The sequence below is a fragment of the Sciurus vulgaris genome (genome assembly GCF_902686455.1).
Source record: "Sciurus vulgaris genome assembly, chromosome: 9".
Taxonomy (NCBI): Eukaryota; Metazoa; Chordata; class Mammalia; order Rodentia; family Sciuridae; genus Sciurus; species Sciurus vulgaris.
In genome coordinates, this window is record NC_136469.1 from 47,639,820 (window position 1) to 47,667,021 (window position 27,202).

The 27,202-nt window shown below is 38.6% G+C and overlaps 1 protein-coding gene across 8 annotated transcripts in view; it reads right to left on the reverse strand.

Moving 5' to 3' along the window:
* The window catches only part of ALPK1 (alpha kinase 1), a 151,141-nt gene that overhangs the window by 98,703 nt on the left and 25,236 nt on the right, over positions 1–27,202 (reverse strand). For 5 of the 8 annotated variants that reach the window (XM_079154629.1, XM_079154625.1, XM_079154628.1 and 2 more), the window contains exons 2-3: positions 20,167–20,294; positions 13,939–14,000 (exon numbers count right to left, since the gene is read on the reverse strand). The gene's annotated coding sequence lies outside the window, so the exon portion shown is untranslated. The remainder of the gene's footprint in view (positions 1–13,938; positions 14,001–20,166; positions 20,295–27,202) is intronic. The other 3 variants (XM_079154631.1, XM_079154630.1, XM_079154632.1) reach the window with 1 other exon arrangement.

Genomic DNA, 27,202 nt, shown 5'->3' on the forward strand with positions numbered 1-27,202 from the left:
ATTTGTGCCCCATGTGCAAATTCACCAAGGGCTCAGAGGATGGGTGAGGAGTCAGTACTGCAAACGTGAGTTTTCTTCTTTCCTCAGTCTCACTAGAGTTCCTCGGTGGATTTAAGAACCAAGTAACCATGGTAACAATGATGGAGACAATGCATAGACTCCACCACACAAACTTCCTTTACCAAAACAGGTATGGCTACCATATCTGTCGGACATTTAGGATAACAGCAGCAGAGATCCATGCTGAACCTCCCACCCAGCTCTAAATCTGGGGAATGGGGCAGTATGGTCAACCTCCTATTGACCAATTCTATTGAACCCTTCTCAAATTGTGCACTTAGCAATTTTTCTCCCTAAAATGGATGTTTGTTCTGGATCTATATTTGACTTCCCTGCTAAGCTTCCATTAACAATACCTTCTGGGGACTTATTGAAGGTTTAATTCACCCACAATAATCATATAGCATTGCTTCTGGCCACTGATGCTATAGGCCATTTCCCACAGGATTCATTGGTCTTACCATAATCCAGGAGCAGCTGGCTTTATAGAGCCATCCAATAGTCTACTGAAGATTCAGTTTTAGAGCCAGCTGGAGGACATTTTATGAGGCAAGGGTACTGGTTATAGAAAATGGTATATGTTCTGAATCAGTAATCCATACATGGTATTGTTTTACTAAAGAACAGATCACATGGGTCCAGGAACCAAGGAGGAAGTAGGAATGGAACCTCTCACTCTGCCTTCCTGCTCCGTACTGAAAGTACTAGATTTAGCACACTATAAATCTAGCCTCATAATCAACTGCAAAAACAGGGACTGTTGCCAGTGTTCATATTTTCCTTACTTGTGCAGTAGTGCATATATTATTCATATATTATTTCAGTTCTTCACCCCCCATCACCAATTATTTTATATAGGCTATGTTTATATGGGTGCTGGTCACCTTTATAGTTTATTTCATAAATGATGTGTAAATGATACCTTTTACCAAACTGTTACCAAATGTCTTCTTTCTCTTAAGTGTCCATGCTGTAAATTCTTTCTCAAATTAAGTTCCAAGAATAAGTGTGCATTTATGGATGAATTTTGGACTGTACAATCTAGCACATTTCTCTTCTGGCTTGGTTGTCAGGGAGCTCAGAGTCCTGTGATATTGATTCACTCATGTCAGGTTTAGGACATTGCTTTCTTTTCTTTTAAATGATTTACTATCAGTTTTTCATTTTAACTTTTCCTACACTGGTTTATGGACATTTTGGTAATGAAGGTCACTTCAATATCTTTTTATCAGTACATAAGTAAATACTCAAGTAAATAAACCCTGCCTTTAGTGAGGCAGTTCATGGCTCTGCTAGCAGCTGGGCCACACAATAGCCTGTCTGTTCAACCAGCATTTATTGAGTGCTTACCACCAGCAGACATGACAGTCCTGTGCCCCATCGCTGTGTATGTCCTGTGTCCTTGACCATCGTGATCATTTCATGTCACATGGCTCACTGTCAACTCCAGGGAAACATTTTGAGGGTCTACATTGTTGCTTTTATTTGGATTGTTCTTCAGAGTCGAATTCCAATTGTTTTCTTCTCCCATCCCCTGGGATTGCCTTTCACTAAGGATGTCTTTAAATCCAAATTCACTCTTAGATAACATCTTATAATTTCCATATTTTCCGATAACTTCTATGTCCGTCATATCGTCAGTTAACTGTAACTCATGACTTTCAGAAGCTATCTGAAAACCCAAATTACCTTATCCTGAGAGCAAAGAACTTCTTTTGTTTTGAAATGAAGGCATGAAATATTCATATTTGGACAAGGGCAGAACTGAAAGTGAACACAAACATTGCAATCTCCCAAATTGTGTAAGTACAGTTCCCCATAAGCTGTTAGCTCTTAGTCCCCTCTTCTGTTCCTGAACTGAGCTTTTCCCATTCCTGCATTCTTTTTCTTCTTTGGCATGTGTATTTAGTTTTTCATTTATTCAGCATTTTTAAAGTTCCTTCTAAATGTCAGACACCATGCTGAAAATAAATAAATGAATGTGACTGGTTCTGGATTCTAGAAGCACACATTCATGGGAGCCAAATGTGTGGATAATAATTACGGCTTAGTGATAAATGACAGGGCAGAGGCACTGTGGAAGGCTAGAGATGTCCCTTCACCTGACCCACAAGCTGAGAGGCTCTTTGGGGACAGTGACCTCCCTTTATAATGCAGCAAAAGGTCATTAATTTATCATGTTGGGTGAGTTGATGGGCTCTTTCACAGCTGAAAGAACCAACAAAATCTCTGAAGACACTGCATGAGCAGGCAGAGTTTTGGAAAGCTGCTCTAATTTTCCTACAAATCCACATATATGTAGTTGTGACCCGGAATGGTAAAACTAGTACACCAAAGTAGAATTTTAAGGGGGAAAATAATCGTCATATTTCAAGTAGGGCGCATAGATTATACAAATGTACTAAAGAGCTCCCTTAGGACTCCCAAACGTCCAACATGGCACTCTAGAAATCTCTATCAGGCCATAAAATGATGTCAATGAAGGATGGTAATTGGTCCCTAAAGGGTTGCTTGGGGAGTGTGAAGAACGAATATGCAATGGTGGCAATAAGCGAGCAAGGAGAGATGTGATTATTTATGTAGATAAAAAGGCGTAGATACTTTGGACATGTAGATTGGGGTCAGATGATGAAGTGGTACTGCATATGCACATTTTGAGAAGGTAGAGCTTTTGTATCTTTCGAGAGACTTCTGGTGAAAGCTGTTTACAATCCACACTCCATACTCCTTTCTCTTGCGTCAGTGACTAGAAGCCGGTGCTGTCTGTCTGCCTCGACAGCGTGCAGGACTGAGGGAGGACTCACTTCAACAGACAGATTGTCCCCATCAGAGAAGGAACCTCCTGCATCGCCTCCACACCGTTGGTGTCTTGACCGTCTTATTACGTGTCTGTATTCGTCCTTTCTTTGACAAATCAAAACCCGCTTTCTTCTCTAGGTAGTCAGTGCTTAGTATTCTCCCTATCCAAGTTCGCCATCTACAGGTCATTCAGCTTACAAATTGTATTTAAGGTCCTCTGCAGATTGAGTGAGAGGATTCATTCACGTGTGCCTCCTGCTTGCAGCGTTTACACTGCTGCTGATTGACGCCATGATCGATGGCTGTTTACTGCATACCTACTGTCTTGTTAGATATTTACTGGACTCACATTTTTCTACCACTCATGGAGTTATTTTAAGAAGGTAATAGTAGGGCTGGGGTTGCAGCTCACACGTGCCTAGCGCTTGTGAGGTACTGGGTTCGAGCCTCAACACCACATAAAAATAAATAAATAAATAAATAAATAAATAAATAAATAAATAAATAAATAAATAAATAAATAAAGGTATTGTGTCAATCTACAACTAAAATATTTTTTAAATAGTAATAGTAAAGAATTATGAAATATATATTTTAGTGTCATGTTTCTCAAATTTAAAAAAAATCACTTTTCCTTCTGATTAACATAAAAATCCCACTTTTCATTAATGTTTGCATTACAAAAGCACTAACAATCCTGATAATACCTACCATTTCCTGAGTACTTAACTTGCTACCACTGAACTAAAAATTTACAGACATTATCTGATTTAGTACTTACAGCAAACTTATGAAGTATTTGTATTCTTATTTTGCAGATGAGAAATCTGAGGCTACCAGAGGTTGGGCAGTTTAACCAGGATACAGAGCTAGCTAGAAAGTTGCAGAGTTAGTTTTGGAAGCTAGATGGGTCTCACTTCACAACTATGCTCTGGGCAAATTCACTTTACTGGCTTCAAGTATTTTTTCTATAAAATGATTACCTGTGGCTTTTTCCACTGTCCACCCTCCTCAGTTCGACATTTATGTGAAAACATGGGCTATTTCCCTATTGCTTTTGAAAGCAGGAAAGATAACCCTTTTCTTCCATCTGTTGCTCAATAACCCACAATACAACCAGACACTGCAAAAAAGTCTCTTGTACCTCCTTAGTCCATCAGTATTTCAGAAGTCCTAGGTGAAACTTATCCTCTTCCTGGGGCTGAAGTTGGCAAATGCCACCAGATCAGACCCAGTCCTCCAGGTGAACATTAAATGAAGCCGTGTTCAATCAACAATGCCTGGATCTATGTACACAGAAGGGTTAAGGTTCTTTGTGCAAAAGAATCCTTAAATTAGGGGTTCTGTCATATTTTTCTTCAGAAATAAGTCCATCAAATTTTACTTTGGGGGATAATTCTTTCATTTTTTGTTAAATCTCAATTTATACTCTTTCCCCTGGCCCAAAAGGGTAAGACTCACTTAAGCATGGTAGAGGAATGCCACTTCTGGAATTCAGAGTCTGTGGACAAATCACTGAGATTTCTGGTTTACAAGAAGACCCCGCCATCCCTGGGGACAAGAAGACTTTAAGGAATGATGATTGGCGCCACCAAGTGAAGAAATTCTTAGGTTTAATTTGGTTGTAAGGAATAGAATACATTCAAATTAGCTTTAGCATGAAGGGGAATTTATTGGATGGACACAGGCATATGTCATGGACACAGGGAAGGAAATAAAGTCTTAGTGAGGGATCAAGGGATCGGGAAATGGAAAGCTGTTGGAACTCACGTTTCTCTCTCTCTCTCTCTCTCTCTCTCTCTCTCTCTCTCTCTCTCTCTCTCTCTCTCTCTCTCCCCATATTTTATTTTATTCATTCTGCGAGGACCCAAGTGGCTCCTGTGTGCCTGGCACAATGCTAGGTAGTAAGGATACAGGGTAAAAAAAAAAACAGGCAAGCTCTGCTTTATTCCTCTCTGTAATCATATTTCTGATCTGATCTACTTGCCGTGGCTTTGCATGACCTTCCCATTCAAGCCCTCAACAAAAACTAACACAGTTGCAGCATTCTCAGTTCAGAGATAAAAGCTCAGCTTGCCATATGGCCTATCAATTCTGGCATCATCTGCCCATCCTGGGTCCAATCAGGTATAGCAACAAAGGAGCTGGCAGGTGGTGGTGGTGCATGGAACAATCTTGGTAATCAAGGAAGCACAGAGTAAATTGTGTGAAAATGGGATAATGGTAAGGAGGAAATGACTGGTGAAAGAAATACTAGCCAGCTCTGCTGCCAAGGCTTCCAAAGAAAAAGAATGATGAAGGTTTCCATAAATTTGAAAAAAATAAAGGAGAAGGAGTTTCAGGATGGCAAAAAACTTGCCTTGAGTAGAGAAGGGCTTGGGAATATGTGGCCTAGGTACTGAGGATGGCACTGCTCACTTAAATGCCCTCTAACCCAGCCTTAGGGAAGGTTTGGGAGGGAGAGGGGAGAGAAGGGCATTTAGATCTTAAAATCAAGGCTTTCCTTCGAGAGTCTGAAAAACTTGTAGTTGCTTAAAAGCTCCAATTATCTAAGGTTGCCTGAAATATTTTTGAACCGTGGAGGCAAAATCTCCAACTTTGAGACCAACCGATGGAGAAAAAGTACCACTGCAGTAGCAGATCAAGAAGACTGGAAGGCATCCAGAAAAGGAGGGTTCGCAGTAAGAACATTCTGTGTGGCTGTACCCCAAGTGTGTTTTTCAGGTGCTCTTCCACTGAGCTACCTTCCCAGCCCTGTAGCCCAAGTATTACATATAGTTACTAGGAATAATTTGGGCTAGGGAAGCAGGAGTTAGAATGGTCAATGAAATCGCCAACTCTACTCAGAAGTTTGGACTTCCTGCTTGAAGATTCTAAAAGTGCCTCAGGTATCTCACTTCTAGAACTTTGATGAGATAGGTCAGGCTAATTCCTTCCTTTCAAGGGAAACTTGAGAGGGTATGATTTTTCATTTAACTATAAATTTCTAAGGAAGTGCTTAATTTTGACCACAATTTATTAGTGTGATCTATTTTGGTTTGTAGCTCAATCTACCATTTTTGAGAGGAAAAAATGTGATTCACAAAAGTTCCTGAATGGGCACAGTGTTTAAGGTTTTTAAGAGCTTTCAGTGAAATTCATGATGTGGCAAATAGCTGAGAATATAAAGAACTGTAGTATTAATTTAGTGAGATACAGGCACTACCTAAGGTTACTTGGACTTAATCACTAAGTACTTCTTGTAGTAAGATCTAGACAAATTAGCCATGAAGTCAGGTACTTATAACACTTTGTTATAAAAGCAGGTAGTTCTTATTGCTCTTCTGATATTTCCTCTTAATCAGGTCTGAAGTCTGGAATTCTGCCCTTAAGGAAGCCACTCTATTTGCCCTTATTTGGAGGGTGTTCCCTTTTTCATTAATTTATTGAGTTCTTCCAGTGTGTCAGGAAACCATGATCCTTACACTCACAGAAAGTTTTTGGGCTAGGAAATTCATGATGAACCCTGAATATCCCTGAAAATTGTAGGATGTGTCAGGAATGCCAGACCCAGTTTCTTGCCCTGGTCTCTGAGTCGTTTATTAGGATTATATTTGCAGCAGTATTTTGGGATGAGGTAACACCCCTCTCTGGGAAAATAACAAGCTTGCTAAAAAAAAAAGCAGCAGGTTCCCAAAGCTAAATGTTCCTTTTTTGCAACACAAACCCACTTACTGCATGCACAGCATCCACTGGGCCACTCCTGTAGGCATAAGAAGACAAGAAAAGCCAATAATGACATGGTATCCTGTGCTGCTTCCTGTGTTATGAGTAGTAAAGTCCTTTATCTGACTAAGGAGTCTGTGTCTCCTGCCAGAATTCATGAAACGGTAAAAGGCTAGCTTGTAAGGAGAGTAAAAAATCAAACACCACACCCTGACAAATTTACCCTTAATTTTCAAGAATTTCATCACCCTTAATAGGTACCATACAGAACAAAAACTTCAGAAATTCCCCAAATATCCATCTTAAGAGAAATAGGACAAAATAAAAATGTCAACTTTATTGACATAAATTTATTTTCCTTTCTTTTTTTTTTTTTTTTTTTTAACTTTCTATAGTCTCCCAAGTTTGTAGCCTACATATGATAAATTCCAAGGCTGTTCAAAACTACAGATTCTTAAAAATTAAGGTTTGTGGCAATTTTATTCCAACAATATAAATTAACCAAATCTTCCAGGGCACTTGCACCATGGGTACAAGGCCCCTAAGGGCTATAAGAATGAATGAGAGTACCAGAATGTTTAGTGCTCAGGTTTAACAGAGATCACAGACACATGTGTATCTCAAATATAAGATGGAATATGATCAGAAACAATTGAATTCCAAGACAAGAATATATAAAGAATGACTAGTTGTTCAGGGAAGAGGAGATTTAATAAAGTTAGACCTTGTTCAGAAGACCAGATAGAAGCTAAACACTCTTTGGAAAGAGTAAACCTGGGGGAAACCAGGTCTGGGGAACAGGGATGGTTGTGTAAAGATATGTAATTCAGACAGATGGGATGGGTAGGGCCACAGCAAGAGCAGATGCATGGTTTTGCAAATCATGACTGCAGCCCAGGGTACCTGGAGTCCCCACCTGGAGATGAAGAGTTCAGTTGGGCTGTTGGAGGTCCCCATGGGAACAGCCATGTAGAGAAATGGAGCTCTTTGCAAGAGGTGGGAAATGTGAGTTAAGCTCAGGAAAGAGTAGAACTGGAGATGAAGTTAGGATTCATCCCCACGGGTCAATATCTGAGATCAAAGGAGGCAAATATGGGATATGAAAAAGAGATGAAAATTTTTGAGAATTCCTCTTCACAAAGCCCAGAGAATAGGGAAGTAATCTCCAAAGAAATCTGCTAGAAATGTGAGAATCTTAACATTGCAGAGACTTGTACTGTGAACAGCAACAAGTTCTACAGGACACAAAAGGAAAAGACTAGGAAGAGGCAACCAGATCAGGGGATTGGAAGGCTCTTGCTGATCTTATATGTAGTCATGAGAGGACAGACCAGAAGAAGTTGTTCCCTAAACAAGTAAGTGAAAAGAATAAATACACATACTATTTTTTAGAAACTCTGTTGCTAAGAAAAAAGATGGCATAACAATCTCAAGGGAAATGAATAGTTCATAAGAATTATTAGATTTGAAAATTTCTGTAGACTAAGGATATGTCAGAAGACAGAAAAAAGAAAGAAGAAAGGAATTATGGAGAATGGAAAAAAGTCATAAAAGAGGTGAAAAGGGTAGGCTTAAGAAAACAGGAAAGGTAGGATTGGATAAGGCAGAACATGGAGGTAGGAAGAAAGGGGAAAAGAATGGCCAGGGATTTCGAGAAAATCTGAGAGTTCTCCATAGATAAGCCAGCATCCTAAATCAAATAAATGGAAATCTGGGAGTTAGGGCAGCAGGAGTGACGTTTAAAAAGAAGGATCCTGGATTGAAACAGGTACTCAGGAGAACTGGAAAGACAACCAATGGAGCATTAACAAAAGAATTGATGGACATCCTGAGGGCTCCACTACGGTTCATTTGATCATAGTCAGCTGGGAAATGTCTAAGCTTTGGCTGGGATTGCTCAATCAACCCAGTTCCAGGAAGTGCATGTGATTGAAGAAAAAGAGACAAACAAAAGTCTAAAATTCTCATCAAAATTATAGGCAACCTATTTAGCTAAGGAGTCTAGACTTGGGAGGCAACTGAGGATGGATCTGATCTCACAGAATGGGCCGAGTGGGAATCAGGGATGGTTCCCACTGAAGATGCCCGTGAAGGTGGGTGAACAAGAAGTGGCAGGGAATTTTATTTACACAGGTGTTTCTCAGGTTTGGCATCAGCATTTAGACAACTTCTCAGTTGAAGTTGTTGCTGGGCGATGTCTGACTTGCAGTTTAGTCCAGTTCAGGAGGCATGGGGCATTTTATATCACTTGAAGTTGTGGCAAAGCGTTTTTATGCTGTGCAGTAACTATCTGAATAGTCTTTGGAAATGCTATTTTTATGAATCTGTACATTTTACTTTATCCACTTTATTTATTACTGGAGGAAATAAACACAACAAATGGGCATTAAGAACTTAAGTGTGGGGCTGGGGTTGTGGCTCAGTGGTAGAGAACTTGCCTGACATGTGTGAGGCACTGGGTTTGTTCCTCAGCACTCCATAAAAATAAATTTTAAAAAGAACAAAGGTATTGTGTCCACATATAACTAAAAAAATATCTGAGTGTGTTTCGTTTAGTGTGCATGCGGGTGTGGGTGTGTTATGGTGCTGGGATGGACCCAGACCCTTATGCACACTGAACTACATCCCCAGCAGGAACTTGAGTTTTTCTTGAATCCTATTTTCAATTTCACTATTTGAGTCCTATTTTCAATCCCTAACTCCATGATTTGGGTCTCTATGGTAGTTGTTTTCCTTTTTTGTTTGTTTTTCTTGATTATACCTGTACAATATTCACACAGTTTGATTTAACATCTATCTTCCCCACTATAATATAAACTCTAAGAAGGCAGGGAATAAGCTGTCTTATTCCTTTCTATAGCCTTAGTACCTGGAATAAGTTCTAGCATATACTAGTGCTCGGAAAATATTTATTGTTGTTAAATGTAAATATATATGTTAAATATAAAAGCAGATATAGGATGAATTATGTCATAGTTTCTGACCCAGAAAATAAGTCAATTCTGGATGTTAATTAGGATGTCAGCACCAAAAGTTGTCACTCACATCATTCTTGGTCTCCAAGTGTTGTGCAATTTCAGAGTCAATAAATTAGTTCTTCTTCCTGGCACCTCACTGCTGCCCTCTTCTGGTGGCACACATTAGCACCAATATAAGCAATGCCTTCTTGAACTAGATGTATGTTTTTACTTATTAATGAAAACAAATGGGGCACACTACAAAGCCCCATATTGAGGCCAATAATTTACAAGACTTAGTAATGACTTGTGAAAATGGAAATCTTCATGAAGCATTAAAATAGCAATACATATTTTTCACCTGACCAATAAGCTTTTTGGGGCTTTATTTCAATAAAAATAGAGTAATCTTTTTGAATTTCACCTTAGAAAAAATTCACTAATCCACTGTCTCAAAACCTATGTTTTAATGCAGCAATGATGTTGTTGTTGTTACTGGGAATTGAACTGGGGGTGCTTTACCACTGAGCTATATTCCCAGTCCTTTTTATTTTTCGAGATAGGGTCTTGCCAAATTGTCGAAGGTCTCTCTAGAATGACCTTGAACTCAGCCTCCCAAGTCCCTGGAATTATAGGAGTGTGCCATCATACCCAGCTATAACTGTACTTTCTATGGAAAAAGAGCTTGTTAACCAAATGGGTAGTGTCAATGACATTGCAGGACCTGTTTAAACTTATGTGTCTGTGTGAGGGGGGGGGGCAGTTAAACTGTTAAGAGTAAAGCTAATATATTAGACAAATAATGATAAGTAAAATAGACATACTTTACTTAAAGCTCCAGGACCTTTCACTTGCAAAAAAAATAATGGAGTGCTTTTGGACGTGGCAGATCCAAAGCCTTGTTCATGTTGTTCTCTTGTTTCTATTGTTCTCAGCAATATCCTACAGATGACAAAACTGGTCAACTTTACCTCGCAAATATGGTTTTGCTCTCTCAGTCCCTCTTCTTGCTGATTCTTCCATATTCTATCTCTAGTTTGTTCCAGTACCAGGAATTGAACCCTGGGGCATTCAACCCCTGAGTCACATCCCCAGCCTTTTTAAAAAAAAAAAAAATATTTTGAGAAAGGGTTTTGCTAAGTAGCTTAGGGCCTCACTAAGTTGCTGAGGCTGGCTTGGAACTTTGCTATCCTCCTGCCTCTGCCTCCTAAACTGCTGGGATTACAGGCATGTGCCACAATGCCCAGGTCTATCTTCAGTTTGGATTGTTAACTTCCTGTCACCTGTCTCTTTCCAGGTCCCGTACTCTATCCTTCACTTGCTGCCTGATAGCTTCTTAAGATACCAGAACTGACAGTCACTTCCCTACTTACTCCTGCTTGCTGATTGTCCAGAGGCTGAAATACAAACTCCTGAACTCAACATGGAGGGTCTAATCAGTCCTGCTCAGCACCACCTGCCACCAAGGAGCTTCTGCCACTGTGAACTTGCTCTTAGCACCCCGGAAGAGAGTTCCCAGCACGTAGTTTTCAACTCTGTGTCAGAGTTTGATACCAGCTTCTGCCATAAGTCAGGTACTTAACTGTATCCAAGTAGACTGTGACTCCTACTGGTGACCACAGAGTCTTGAACATTCTTTTCTGTATTTTGGCATCTAAGGGTGGGTCTAGCACACTGCAGAAACTCAATGCAGGTTTATGAATGGACAGTGAATGAATGCATGAATGCTCTTCTCTATAATTTTTATCTAATGAAATCCTCAGTTTTCAAGTCTTAGGTTATAATGCTGTTTCTCTATTATGGTTTAGATACAGGTTTTCCCCAAAAGCTCATGTGTTAGACAAAGAAAGAATTTTCAGAGGTGAAATGATTGGGTGATGAGAACCTAAACTAATCAATGGATTGATCCACTGATATGGATTAACGGTGGTAACTGCAGGCAAGGTGGGGCTGGAGGAGGCAGGTCATTGGGGGCATGACTTCGGGGTTTATATTTGTCCCTGGTGAACAAAGCTCTCCCTGTTTCCTGCTGCCATGTTCTGAGTGACTTTCCTTTGCCATGTCCTTCTGCCATGTTGTTCTGCCTCACTGTGGGTCCAGAGCTATGGAGTTGGCCATGAATGGACTGAGAACTCTGAAATCATGAGCCCCAAATAAACTTTTCCTCCTTTAATTGTTTCTGTCACGTCTTTTGGTCACAGTGACAAAAAAAGCTAAGACATTGTCTAAAGCCTTTTTCCCCCTAATATGGAAGAATCAATACCTATTAGAGTATTTTGTTCACATTACAGCATTACAGAGAGCTGTATATGCTTCTGTCTCTTGTGTTAGATTGCAAGTGACAAAAACAAACTGGAAGAGTGAACATGGCCTGAGCTTTGGAGTCAGACAGACCTGGATTTATATCCCAGCCCTGCCACTCACTATCTGTGTCACCTTTAATGACTTGGTCAGCTTTTCTGAAGTGAACTTTAATTTCCTCATCTCTAACTGTGGCTGACACCACTTCCTCATAGGACTGATGCAAAGACTAAATAAGAAAGTAAAAGTTCATGACACATTTAGACTTTTGTTACATGTTAATATTTATTCACTTACCCTGAAGGTGAAGACCCTATATAATTTTTATATAGATTCCCAGGACTTCAAAATCTATAGATTCAGTTAATCTATAGATTCTAGAGTTATAATTAGTTAAAAGTAACATTAGTATAAACTTTAACAAAAACTTTTAAAATAATCCCACTGTTTGTTATTCCTTTCTACTTATAAATATTGTATTCTAATATTCTAAGATGGCTTGAATCAGATTTTTCTCATGTTTGTAATGATAGCATGTAAAGTACTCAAAGATCATGTGATTTGAGGTAGAATATTTGCAAACCTTTCGTTATACTTCCATTTGCTCATTTCTCTGTCTAGAGTCATTGTAAAGTATGTTTATGATGTGTTTGAATAAAAAGGAATAATGTTTATTTTTAATGGTGTAAATATATAATGTTAAGTAAGAAAAAGCAGAATATAAAATTATTCATACAATGTAATAGCAACTATTTTAAAAAAAAAATGGGAAACCGCTGACATTTTTTCCAGAACTAGAAAAATCCATCACAAGATTCGTATGGAGTCTCAAGGGACTCTGAATATCTAAAACAATTTTTAAAAAGAAGAACAAAGTTGGAGAACTCTCACTTCCTAATTTCAAAACTTACCACAAAGCTACAGTAATCAAAAAAGTGGCACTATTAGAAAGAGAGCATAGAGCAAAGAAATAAAACAGAGAGCCTAGATATAAACCAGCAAATATATGTTCAAATGATTTTCGACAAGATTTCCAAAACCATTTAATAAGGACAGTTTTTCAACAAGTGGCATTGGCAAAACTGGATATCCATATGCAAAAGAATGGAGTTGAACCCTTACCTCAAATCATACACAAAAACTAACTCAAAGGGATCAAAGGCCCAAGTGTAGGAGCTAAAACTTTAATACTCTTTGATGCTACATGTGGCAATGATTTCATGGATACAACACCAAAAGCATAACAAAAGAAAAAAATTAGACCACATCAAAATTAAAACCCTCTGTGCATCAAACTATACTATCAACAGAGTGAAAAGGAAACCTGTAGAATGGGGGAAATTGAAAATCACATATCTAATAAGAAGTTAATATCCAGAATACATGAAGAACACCTACTATTCAACAACACAAAAACAACCCAGTTTAAAAAAGACTTGAATAGACATGTCTCCAAAGAAGATATAAAAATAGTTCACAAGTATAATCAGAAAAATGAGAGATTACACTCCTTTTATGTATGATCTATCAAAATGTACAAATGCATTCTACTGTTATGTACAACAAATTAGAACAAATAAAAAATTTTTTAAAAAGAACATGAAAGATCCTCTGTGTCATTAATCATTACAGGAATACAAATCAAAACCAACAAGAGATACCACCTCACATCCATTATGAAGAGAGAATAACAAGTGTTGGAGAGGATACGGAAAAATTGAAACACTTGTGTGCTATTGGCATGAATATAAAATGGTGCAGCTGCTATGGAAAACAGTGTAGAATTTCCTTTAAAAAATAAAAACAAAATTATTATTTCATCCATCAATTCTGAGTATATATCCTGAAGAAATGAAAGCAGGGTCTCAAAGAGATATTTGTATAACCATGTCCACAGCAGTATTAATTGCAATAGCCAAAAGGTGGAAGTAACTCAGGGTTCATTGATGGATGAACAGATCAACAAAATTGGTACATACATACAATGAACTATTATTCAGCCTTGAAAAAGAAGTAAATTCTGACACATTCTATATAACATAGATTAATATAGAGACATTGTGGTGAGTGAAAGAAACTAGTCACAAGAGGAAAAATACTATATGATTCTATTTACATGAGGGACCCAGAGTAGTCAATTCATAGGCACAGAAAGTAGAATGGTGATTCCCAGGGGCTCTGGGAAGAAAGAAATAGGAAGTTATGGTTTAATGGGTACAGAGTTTCAATTTTGCTAGTTACAAAGAGTTCTGTGGATAGATGGTAGTGATAGTAGTTTAAAAATATGAATGTACTTAACACCACCAAATTGTACACTGAATATGGTTAAGATGATGTATTTGATGTTATATTTATCTATTATGGTTTGGATGTGAGATGTCCCCCAAAATCTCACATGTGAGACAATGCAGGAAGATTTAGAGGAGAACTGATTTTGGGTGGTAAAAGTCTTAACCCAATCAGTGAAGTAATCCCAGATGGGATTAATTGAAGTGGTATGATGTAACTGGGGGAGGTGGGAATTGGGGCATGGCTTTGGGGTGTATATTTTGTATCTGGAGAATGGAGACTCTGTTTCCTGATGATGTGAGCTGCTTCCCTCTGCCACACTCTTCCACCACGATGTTCAGCCTCACCTGGAGCCCTGAGGAATGGAACTGGTCTTCTATGAGCTAGGACCTCTGAAACGGTGAGTCCTCAAATAAACTTTTCCTCCTCCACAATTGCTCTGGTCAGATCATTTAGTCACAGCAGCAAAATAGCAGACTAAGACAGAAATTGGTACTGAGAAGCAGGGTCATTGCTGTGACTAACCTGACCATGTGTTTCAGAAGATTTTGGAGCATTTTGGAATTGGTATAGGAATTTTGAGTTGTATAGCAGTGCAATCTGGAAATGCCTTAGATTGTTGTAATTGGAGATTAAAGGCTGATTCTGGTGGGAGCTCAGAAGACCAGAAGGGTGATAGGGCCATGATCAGTGAAGGCCTGACTGAAGAGGGTTCAGAAGAGGAGGACTCTATTGGAATTTGGAGTAGAGGCCATTTGTGTTATGTTCTGTCTAAGAAGTTGTCTGCATTTTGCCCATGTCCAGAGACTTTCTATGAGGTTGATTTTAGAAGCAATGGACTTCCTAATCTGGTGGAAGAAATGTCTAGGCAGCATAGCATTCAGGAATTGCTGGCGGCTTTTAGCCAAATTTATTGTGATAATCAGAAGCAGAAAGCAGAGCAAAAAGATTTTAAAACGGTGGACTTGAAAGGCAGGAGTAAGACTAGGGCTAAGGAAGTTTCAGTTGTTAAAGACATTACAGTCACTAAAGGAATACGAAAGACTATGCCTAGAGACAATGAGAAGGATGGCTTGAGGGCCTCTCAGGAGCTGGCAAGACCACACCCATCTCAAGCTCAAGGGAGTAAAGGTGAAAATTCTCTTGAGAAGAGACCAGTGAGTCACCCTTCTTGCACAAGGGGACCTGGGAAATTTTTTCAATGTGCTCAGCCACCCAAACCCTCAGAGGCTGCTGCAGCAAGGGCCCCTTCAGGCTTGGCTACTGTTCAAGATGGCAGCAGACTTCGGCATCAACCACGTGGTGCTGGTTCTGCAGGAATGCAGGATGCTGGAGTTGGGGGATTATGGGGACTTCCACCAAGGTTTCAAAGGAAGGCCTTATAGGCCAGGCAAGGTGCAGCAGGGTTGGAGTCCCTGTGGGCAGCCCCTGGGAAGGCAAAGTGTGGAGATGTGAGGAGGAAGCCGAAGCTGCAGTGGAGACCCCCGAGATTAAGAAATGCCAGTAACATGGGAAATTGTCCTAGGAAAGCTGCAGGAAATGAGCCAAGCCAAGTCAACAGAAGAGCCACTTGGGCTGCAACAAACAAGGCCACAGGGGCGGAGCTACACTTGCCATTTTGAGAGAATATGATGCCAGGCGCCTGAATCGCCGGACATGGAGCTACAGCTGGATTTTGGTCTTGCTTTAGTCCTATCCCTTCTTTCTATGCCCCTACTTTTGTAAATAGAAATGTTTACTCAGTACCTTTATATGTTGGATATTTGTAAATTGCTTTTAATTTTACAGAAACTTGCAATGCAAGATAGCTTGCACCTCAGAGAAGACTGTGGACTTGAACTTTGAGTGATCTCAGAACTATTGAGACTATAGGGACTCTTGGAAATGGACTAAATATATTTTGTATTATCAGATGAGTGTGAGCTTTTGTGGGCTGGAGGTGGAATGTTATGGTTTGGATGTGAGGTGTCCCCCAAAATCTCACGTGTGAGATAATGCAGGAAGGTTCAGAGGAGAAATGACTGTGTTGTAAGAGTCTTAACTCAATCAGTGATTTAATCCCCTGATGGGATTAACTGAGTAGTAATTGAAGTGGTAGGGTGTGGCTGGAGGAGGTTGGAATTGGGGTGTGGTTTTGGGTATATTTTTTGTATCTAGAGAGTGGAGACGCTCTGCTTCCTGATGTGAGCTGCTTCCCTCTGCCACACTTTCCTGCCATGATGTTCAGCTTCACCTCAAGCCCTGAGGAATGGAGCCGGCCCTCTATGGACTAAGACCTCTGAAAATGTGACCCTCAGATAAACCTTTCCTCCTCTATAATTGTGCTGGTCAGATCATTTATCCACAGCAGCAAAAAAGCTGACTAAAATATTATCTTTCTATAATTTTACAATATCACTCAAGAAGAACCAGAAGGAAATACAATGAAATGCTAACAGTGTTTTCCTCTAAAAGGTATTTAAAATAGTTCCCCTTCTTTTCATATTTCTCATAATGACTATGTATTGCTATATAATTAGGAAAAAACTCAATTCAAAATTCTTATAGGAAAACTTATCAAAATTTGTGTCCATTAGATTTCAATTCATAACTGATTTAGAAGTTCCTAGTTAAGAAAAAGCCATTAAATACAGAGGACTTCTTGTAAAAAAAGAATGAAGAGGACAAGGAATGATTTCTATTCTCTGTTTCCCACATTGGGTCATAAGCATGTTGCATGCTTGATGTTTTTAAACACTGGATAAGGGAACAGAAAGATCCTGTTCCTGAGCCCAAATAGGAGTGAAGTTGCTATTGGTATCATCACTATTCATCATATCGGATATATAAGGAGGAGAAATGTCACATCAAAGGACACCACATCCCCTTCAAAGTGCTTAATATCTCTTTGGCCTTACCCCTCCATTAAGTAGGAAGGGGGTCCAAAATTCTCTTCAGACTTTTGAAACAGTTCAATCATGTAGGAAAGAAATCTCACCACTAGAAATCTAAAGTATCAGTGGTGATAATATTTGATCATTTTGTTATGCAGAGAATGAAGAGTCTTGATGTTATGACTTATATTCACTGAATTAAAAAAAATCTATTTATTCTTCTTGGGGCCCACCAGATAGAGGAAATCCCTGAACTATTTATACAAAAAATTATTTTCACTAAGTGAGTTTACTTGATCATACTATTTTCACAGTGGATATATTACAGCCACTCTGTGACCCTTACAAGAGGCAGCTTAGTCTCCTCCAGCCCCTGGGTGAGCAGCCTCCGGTTCTTCATGGCCACTCCACAAACCCCTCCTCACCTTTGAAACTCATATCACCAGATTATGTCACTTGCTGCCCCTCATGGTTATTATCAAGTGCCAACTCCCAGGGCATTTTAACTCCTAGGTAACTGTTAACTCTCTCTCTCTCATTCACGTCCCACCCTATGCTTGGAGATTCCAATAACCATGCAGTGATACAAAACTCTGTCTTTAAAAATTCTTTCTTCCAAAGATGCCATTTTTCACTGCACCCCATTCATGCCCTTGGTTATACACACTGAGCTGTGTTACCATCAACAATCTTCACTCCTCCATATTCTCAAGTTCACATGTTCTGTTCTCTGTTTACTACCTTTCATCTTATCCTCCTGTAATCTCCAAGAGCCAACAATCCCCAAATCCCACTGGCACTTCTAATCTATTGCTCCTACTCCCGTTTCACAGACCCCTGCCCCCCGAGGACCATCTCCTCTCCTTACCCAGTTTCATAGTCAGTGCATGCACCTTTGACTCTCTGTCCCTCTTTCATTTGTGGTACTTGTTTAGCAGAATCACTACTCTGGTTAAATCTAGCTTCGGCACAGATGAAACTACTGGGGGAAAATAACCATACTCCCCGGACTTCACTTTAAATTCCTGAACATGAACCTTCAACATTCATGTGCCGTTAGTGCTTCCAGGCAATCATGTCTCACTTCCATGATGGTCCATTCACCTCCCACTAGGATGAAGTATTTGCATTTCTCTCCCTTCCTCCTGTACCCTCATTCTCAGCAATTGGAAGAGGACTCCCCCACATTCTCACTACTCTCAATCTAACAGCAGCTGCACCCCATGCTGTGCCTTCTCATCTGCTATCAGAACTGAACTTCACACACTGCCATCTAAAACCAAGCACTTTGTTCATGCAGTAATCCCACCTCTGTCTACGTGAGGATATTGCTTCAGCATTTCTCTCTCCTCTCTCGAATCTCTTCCTTCATCAAATTTTTGCTCTCCTTTGGCTCATTCCTATTTATAATCATGACATTCTTTCTTCCATCTTAGAAGAAAATTCTCTTGAATTCACTGTCATCAGCTGTTATTGCTCTTGTTAAGCAAAATTCCTTGAGAAAATAGTTTCTGCTTACTTAAACTTTCAACTTTCTCTTCTCATTCTCTTAACAAGCTTCAGAGTTTTGCCCCATTTCTCCACCGAGATTGGCCTTACCAAAGAGGAACCCCATCCTTACAAACCCAGCAGACAGTGCTCATCCTGGAGGACCTCCCCACAGCAAGGGACATAGCCCTTCCTCCTCTCTTCTATCCCAGGATACCATACTCTTTTGGTTTCTCTATCACAGATCACGCCTTCTTAACCTTTTTAGCTCTTCCTTCTCTTCTCCACTCCTTACTGTTAGAATATGCAAAGGCTCAGTCTCGAGTTCTCTTTCCTACTCTATCTATACCCACTGGTGGGTGGTTTCATTCAATTAATCGTTTTAAATACCACATATTCATTGACCATCACAAATTCCCATTTCCAGCCCAAAGTCTCCTGAACTTCAGAGGCATGGCTTCAACCCTAACTTTGTATCTGCACTTGGGTCTTCAAATAAGTATTACATTCTCAATACACCCTTATTGAAAAACTGATTGGTCTCAGTTAATGACTCCACTTTACCTGCATGGTGCAATAAAAGGCCAGTCATGAATGAGCTGCGTATATACTGAGAATGAGCAGATGGAATGACCCGAGGGGATGTGCTTTGTGGAAGGAATGTGGCCTGGGGTGCCTTATGCACTTGACTTTCACTTTGTGCACATGCCCTTGGGAACCAGAAAGACATTTCCTCTGTCAACTATGACTTGGGGAATGACTCTGTTGAGAAACTGTGGAACTTCTGCTGTCTGTTGCACAATAACTAACGTTTCTTTTTTTTTATTAATGCAATTTCCTTTTTTATATACTCTGGCTACTGGTTTGCAAGAGAGAGGCTTTGCTAGCCAACTGAATGCTGCCAGACTCCTGAGAAGGGTTAGAAAAGAAGAATTTCAATCATAAAAGTCTCTCAGGGCTAGAGAGACTGAGGCAAGAGGATTAAAAGTTCAAAGCTAGATTCAGCAACTTAGCAATTAGGCGAGACCTTGTCCCGAAATAAAAAATAAAAAGGGCTGGGGATATGTCTCAGTGGTTAAGTGTTCCTGGGTTCAATCCTTGGTACCAAAAAAAAAAAAATTATGAAGTTATATATTGTGTGTGTGTGTGTAAATATATGTGGGTGTGTGTATGCACACACACACACCCACATATATTTACACACACACACACACACACTCACATACGTACATGCACATGCATATATATTTTAAATCTAGATTTTTAAAACATCACATTATTATATTCATAAGAATATTATCATAGAAAATTTGGAGACAAAAAATAATATAAAAAAGAAACTAAGAACTACCTATGGTCCACTAAGAAATAAGTACCACAAATATTTTTGATATCTTTGTTTTTCTCCAAAACTAATTTTTTTAGTTGTAGATGGACACAATACCTTTATTTTATTTATTTATTTTTATGTGGTGCTTAGGATCCAACCCAGTGCCTCACACATGCTGGACAAGCACTCTGCCAATGAGTCACAACCCCAGCTCATAATGAAGTTTTATAAAAGTGAAAGTTTTTAAAGCTTAATGAAATATTCTTTGTCTGATAATAATTGAGCAGTCTGGTTTTTGCCCTTAGATTGAGATGCCTAGGTACATCCAAAAATGATTTAGCAAGACTGGTGGTATTGAACTCACTTTGGTGGTGCATCCTCTTACTTGTGTCCTATGGTTGACTCAAAGATGACTTCTGCACATACTAATTCTGCTTTTCTTTCAGCCTTGTTTTAGAACTGAACATCTCATCAGCAAAGGGAAGGATGATCCTAAAAAAAAAGCCAATCAAAAGAGAAACCAAGTAAAGTTAAAACCCCAAAATAAACTAAAATGACCAGGAATGCAAATCATATCTCAATAATAACCCTGAATGTTAATGGCCTAAACTCATTAATCAAAAGACATAGACTGGCAGATTGGATAAAAAAAAAAAAAAAAAAAAGACCCAACAATATGCTGCCTCCAAGAGACTCATCTCATAGAAAAAGACATGCACAGACTAAAGGTGAAAGGATGGGGAAAAACATATCATGCACATGGGCTCTGTCAAAAAACAGGGGTTTCTATCCTCATATCAGATAAAGAGGACTTCAAACCAAAGTTAGTCATGAGGGATAAGGAAGGACATCTCATACTGCTTAAGGGAATCATAAATCAATAAGACATAATGATTGTAAATATTTATGCCCCAAACAATGGCACATCCATATACATCAAACAAATCCTTCTCAATTCTAGGAACCAAATAGACCACAACACAATAATACTGGGTGACTTTAGCACACCTGTCTCACCACTGGATAGATCTTCCAAACAAAAACTGAACAAAGAAACCATAGAAAACTCAATAATACAATCAATAATTTAGACTTAACAGACATATAGAGAATATTCCATCCATCAACAAGCAAATACATTTTTTTTCTCAGCAGCACATAGATCCTTCTCTAAAATAGATCATGTTATACCACAAAGCAATTCTTAGTAAACAAAGAAATAGAGCTACTACCTTTTATTCTATCAGTTCATAATAGAATGGAATTAGAAATCAATGATAAAATAAAAAACAGAAACTACTCCAACACCTGGAGACTAAATAATATGCTATTGAATGATGCATGAATAGCAGAAGACATCAGGGAGGAGATTAAAAAAAAATTCTTAGAGATAAACGAGAACAATGATAGAACATATCAAAATCTCTGAGACACTATGAAAGCAGTCCTAAGAGGAAAATTCATTGTATGGAGTGCATTCAATAAAAAAATAAAAAGTCAACAAATAAATGACCTAATATTATGTCTCAAAGCCCTAGAAAAAGAACAGATCAACACCAAAAGTAGTAGAAGACAGGAAATAATTATAATCAGAGCTGAAATCATTGAAATTGAAACAAAAGAACAATTCAAAAAATTGACAAAACAAAAAGTTGGTTCTTTGAAAAAGTAAACAAAATTGATAAGTCCTTAGCCACACTAATGAAGAGGAGAGAGAAAACTCAAATTACTAAAATTCGTGATGAAAAAGGAAATATCATGACAGACACCATTGAAATAAAAAACATAATTAGAAGATATTTTGAAAATCTATACTCCAACAAAATAAAAAATCTCAAAGAAATTGACAGATTTCTCAGGAGAACATACACAATTTACACAGATCAATTTCAAGCAGTGAAACAGAAGAAGGCATAAAAAGCCTACCAACCAAGAAAAGTCTGGGACCAGACAGATGCTCAGTCAAGTTCTACAAGACCTTCAAAGAAGAACTAATACAAATACTCCTTAAAGTATTCCATGAAATAGAAAAGGAGGGAACCCTTCCAAACTCATTCTATGAAGCCAATGTCACCTTGATACCAAAATCAGACAAAGACACATCAAGGAAAGAAAACTTTAGGCCAATATCCCTGTTGAACATACATGCAAAAATTCTTAACAAAATTCTGGCAATCTGCTTACAAAAATATTAAAAAGGTAGTGTACCATGATCAAGTGGGGTTCATCCCAGGAATGTAAGGTTGGTTCAACATCCGAAAATCAATAAATGTAATTCATCACATCAACAGACTTAAAGTTGAGAATCATATGATTATTTCAGTAGATGCAGAAAAAGCATTTGATAAATTACAGTACCCCTTCATGCTCAAAACACCAAAAAAAAAAAAAAAAAAAAAAAAAAAAAAGGAATAGTGGGAACATATATCAACATTGTAAAGGCTATCTATGCTAAGCTCATGGTCAACATCATCCTAAATGGAGAAAAACTGAAAGCATTCCTTTTAAAAACTGGAAGAAGACAGGGATGCCCTCTTCCACCACTTCTATTCAACATCATCCTTGAAACATTAGCCAGAGTAATTAGACAGACCAAAGAAATTAAGGGGATACAAATAGGAAAGGAAGAACTCAAGCTATCATTATTTGCTGGTGACATGATTCTATATTTAGAGGATCCAAAAAATCCACCTGAAAACCTCTAGAACTAATAAATAAATTCAGCAAAGTAGCAGGATATAACTCATAAATCAACACTCATAAATCAAATGTATGTCTATTCATAAGTGATGAATCCTCTGAAAGAGAAATTGGGGAAACTACTCCATTCATAATAGCCTCAAAAAAGAAAAATACTTGGAAATCAATCTATCAAAAGAGGTAAAAGACCTAAACAGTGAAAACTACAGAACACTAAAGAAATAAATTAAAGAAAACTTTAGAAGATGGAAAAGTCTTCCATGTTCTTAGATAGGCAGAATTAATATTGTCAAAATGACCATATTACCAAAAGAACTATACAGATTCTACACATTTCCAATTAAAAAGCCAATGATGTACTTCGTAGAAATAGAGAAAGCAATCATGAAATTCATTCAGAAGAATAAGAGACCCAGAATAGCCAAAACAATCCTTAGCAAGAAAAGCGAAGCAGGAGGTATCACAATACCAGACCTTAAACTATACTACAGAGCAATAGTAACAAAAACAGCATAGTATTGGAACCAAAATAGGTAGACCAATGGTACAGAATAGAAGACACAGAGAAAAACACACATAAATATAGTTATCTCATACTAGATAAAGGGGCCAAAAACATACAATGGAGAAAATATGGCCTCTTCAATAAATGGTGCTGGGATAACTGGAAATCCATAAGCAAGAAAATGAAATTAAACCCCTATCTCTCACCCTGAACAAAACTCAACTCAAAATGGATCAAGGACCTAGGAATGAGACTAGAGACCCTGCACCAAACAGAAGAAAAAGTAGGCCCAAATCTTCATCATTTTGGCTTAGGACCAGACTTCCTTAACAAGACTCCTAGAGTGCAAGAAATGAAAGCAAGAATCAATAAATGGGATAGATTAAAACTAAAAAGCTTTTCCTCAGCAAAGAAAACAATCAATAATGTGAAAAGAGAACCTACAGAGAAAATCTTTCTCCCACACACTTCAGATACAGCACTAATCTCCAAAATTTATAAAGAACTTAAAAAACTTTACCCCAAAGGTACAAAGAAACCAATTAATAAATGTGCCAAGGAACTGGGCAGACACTTCACAGAAGATACACAAATGATCAACAAATATATGAAAAACTGTTCAATGTCTCTAGTAATTAGAGAAATGCAAATCAAAACCACCCTAATCTTCTCATTCCAATTAGAATGGCCATTATCAAGAATACAAGCAACAATAGGTGTTGGCGCGGATGTGGGGGAAAAGGCGTACTCATACATTGTTGGTGAAGTTGCAAATTGTTGAAGCCATTCTGGAAAGCAGTATGGAGTTTCCTTAGGAAACTTGGAACGGAACCACAATTTGATCCAGCTATTCCACTCCTTGGACTATCCAAAGGACCTAAAATCAGCATACTGCAGTAATGCAGCGACATCAATGTTTATAGCTGCTCAATTCACAATAGCTAGATTGTGGAACAAACCTAGATACCCTTCAACAGATGAATGGATAAAGAAACTGTGGTATATATACACAATGGGATATTATTCAGTCATAAAGAAGAATAAAATTATGGCATTTTTAGGTAAATGGATGGAGTTAGAGAATATGCTAAGTGAAATAAGCCAATCCCCCAAAACCAAAAGCCAAATGATTTCTCTGGTAAGTGAATGATGATTCATAACATGGGGGGATGGGGAAAGGGAAGAATGGAGGAACATTGGATTATTTAGAGGGAATTGAGGGGTGGGAAGGGAGCAGGGGGGAAGGAAAGATAATGGAATGAGACAAACAGCATTACTCTATGTACATGTATGATTATACAAACAGTGTGATTCTACATTGTGTACAACCAGAGAAATGAAAAGTTGTACCCCATTTGTGTACAATTAAATAAAAAAATTGAATTTGAAAAAAAAGATCGAGACAGCTCTGCATCCTGCCTGTCCCCCACCTTGTACCTAACACAAATAGCAAATAGCAAGTAGATTTCAATAGCAAACCAGCATCAGTGAGTGCTGGCCTTTATCAAAGTCAGGAAACAATCTCTCATATCTAGGTATAGTGCAGTAGGGTGTGAGGGATGGCAGGATGGAGGAGAGTAGATACGGCTGGGACCAGGTCTGGAGCTAGCTGCTCAAGTCAGTAAGGCACTTTGAAGGGCAGACAATCTGCAGGTACTAGGGAAATTGTGGTCTGGCTAGCAGGCCATCTCAAAGGAGAGGCCAACAGACAATCACATAGTTCTGCTAAGTGGCTGGGATTAGAGAAGGAGAAAGTGTGCAACATGAAGAAGAATACTGGAGCTATACCAATGGCGTAGCAGAGCAAGGAGGAATAAATAATAATGTTTTTCCTGTATTGACTAAATGCTACTCAATGTATTACCTGCCTCATAGAACAGTAGTGAGTACTAAGCAAGATGAGATAGGTATGACTTGTAGCAGGAAGACTGACCCATAGGACATGCTCAACTAACATTTATTAATGAGTAATAAAAGCTATTTACTATTGCAGTAGTCCCCCCTTATCCACAGTTTTCACTTTATACAGCATCAGTTACCCACAGTCAACTATGGTTCAAAAATATTAAATGGTAAATTCCAGAAATAAAGAGTTCAGAGTTTTAAATTGCATGCCACTTTGAGTAGTGTAATGAAATCTCATCTGTTCTACTCTGTACTGCCTGGGATATCAAATTATCCCTTTGTCCAGCATATCCATGCTGTATATGCTACCCACTTGCTAGTCACTTACTAGACATCAGATCAAATGTCAGGACATCAGTGCTAGTGTTTAAATAACCCTTATGAAGTAGTCTAATACTACATCTCAATGCCTATATCATTCATCTCACTTCATCTCACCACACAGGCATTCTACAATCTCACATCATTGTTAGAAGAAGGGTGAGTACAATAAGATAAGACATTTTAAGAGAGATCACATTTACATAACTTTTATAAAAGTATATTGTAAGCTGGGCATCATGGTGCATACCTATAATTCCAGTTACTCTGGAAGCTGAGACAAGAGGATTGCAAGTTCAAGGCCATCCTGAGTAACTTAGTGAGACCTTGGCTAAAATTAAAATAAAAAGGGCTGGGGAGGTAGCTCAGTGGTAGGGTACTTGCCTAGCATGCAGGAGGCCCTGAATTCCATCCCTAGTACCACACACAAAAAAGAATAGTTTTATAATTGCTGTACTTTTTGTCATTATTGTTATCCCTTATTGTGTCTAACTTATTAAATTAAGTTTTATCATAGGTATATATATATATGTATAGGAAAAAGCTTCTATACTTAGAGTTTGGTATTATTCACAATTTCAGGTATCCACTGGGGGTATTTTATCATATCCTCTATGAAGAAGGTGGGATAGCAATATTAACTGTCATTATTCAGCACTGGTGAACAGATGGAGTGTCATAGTAGGGGGGCTGCTTCCTTGCCTTTTTACCATTAGATAGATACTGCCTGCTCATGAATTCCCTCTGTTCTGTGACTATTCACTTCTTGTTGGATCCCAAACAAACATGGGTCTCTTGCTCCCAGGTTCTTTCCGATCACCACAGTACTAGGTGACCTGGATTCTAATCTTGACTCTGTCACATCAGTTCTATGAACTTGTGCAAGTCACCTTTCCCTGCTAGACCTCCATGTGGCTCTTTAAGTGATGAATTTATGAGTTTCTCTCTTTACTTAATCCTTGGTGGAAATGTCTTTGTGAGCTAGAGAGCTTCAGCAAGGCTAACTCTCATTTAAAGAAAAAATGGGCAGATCAGTAGAGATTGATGACATTTTATTTAAGAATCCATATTGGTCATTTACAATGTGTCATGAATTGGGGATTCTGAGATAAAAGATATAATCTGATCTTCAAAGAGAACTAAATGTGTACAGAACAAAGAAGAAATTATCACAAATCACTTCACTAAGTTCTGGGGTAAAAGAAAACTGTGGTTCCCAAGAAATGGTAGCCCAACAGGACGAAGTGGCCATCTACTTTGTAGAGAGCAGTAATGTAAATGAAGTCTTCCCCAAAGAAGTAATCAACTGGGTCTTAAAAAAAAAAAAAAAAAAAAGTAGGTCACACAAGAATGAAATTGTCTTCCATCTAGTGATAAAGAGTATGATGTGTCTGGAAAAGAATAAGCATCCTGGTGTTCAGGTTCATCTGGGGTTTGGTGTGGCTGGAGAAAACACAACTGGCAGATCATGAAGCCTACTAACAGAAGTGCAGAAGAAACAAGAAGCATCTAAATAGCACAATATGATATGAACTGCAGAGTAGGGGCTGAGATCAGAGGCAAGTGAGAATTGACATGTATAAATAGAGTCAAAAGATACCTAGAGAACTGAATCAAAGTGACTTCAAAATCCATTAGGTAGTATTGGTTAAGAAATAAGAGATCCAGGGTGATTTCTGTGTGTTCAGTTTGAGCATGTGGGTGGATTTTGGTCCGATGGTTATATATGAGGTAATCATACAGCAAGAGAGAAAAGTGGCGAGAGCAGACTTGGCAAATATGAAGTGTGGGCTGAGAAAGCAAATAAAAAAGGGAGGACAGCCAAAGACGTGGAGGACGATCAGAAGTACAAGGTGATATGGAAACCAAAGGAGAAAATCTGGAAAAACAGAGATAACAGGGTCAAGATGAGAGAGAGAGAGAGAGAGAGGGAGAGAGAAACAGACAGATAGAACAGACAGACAGACAT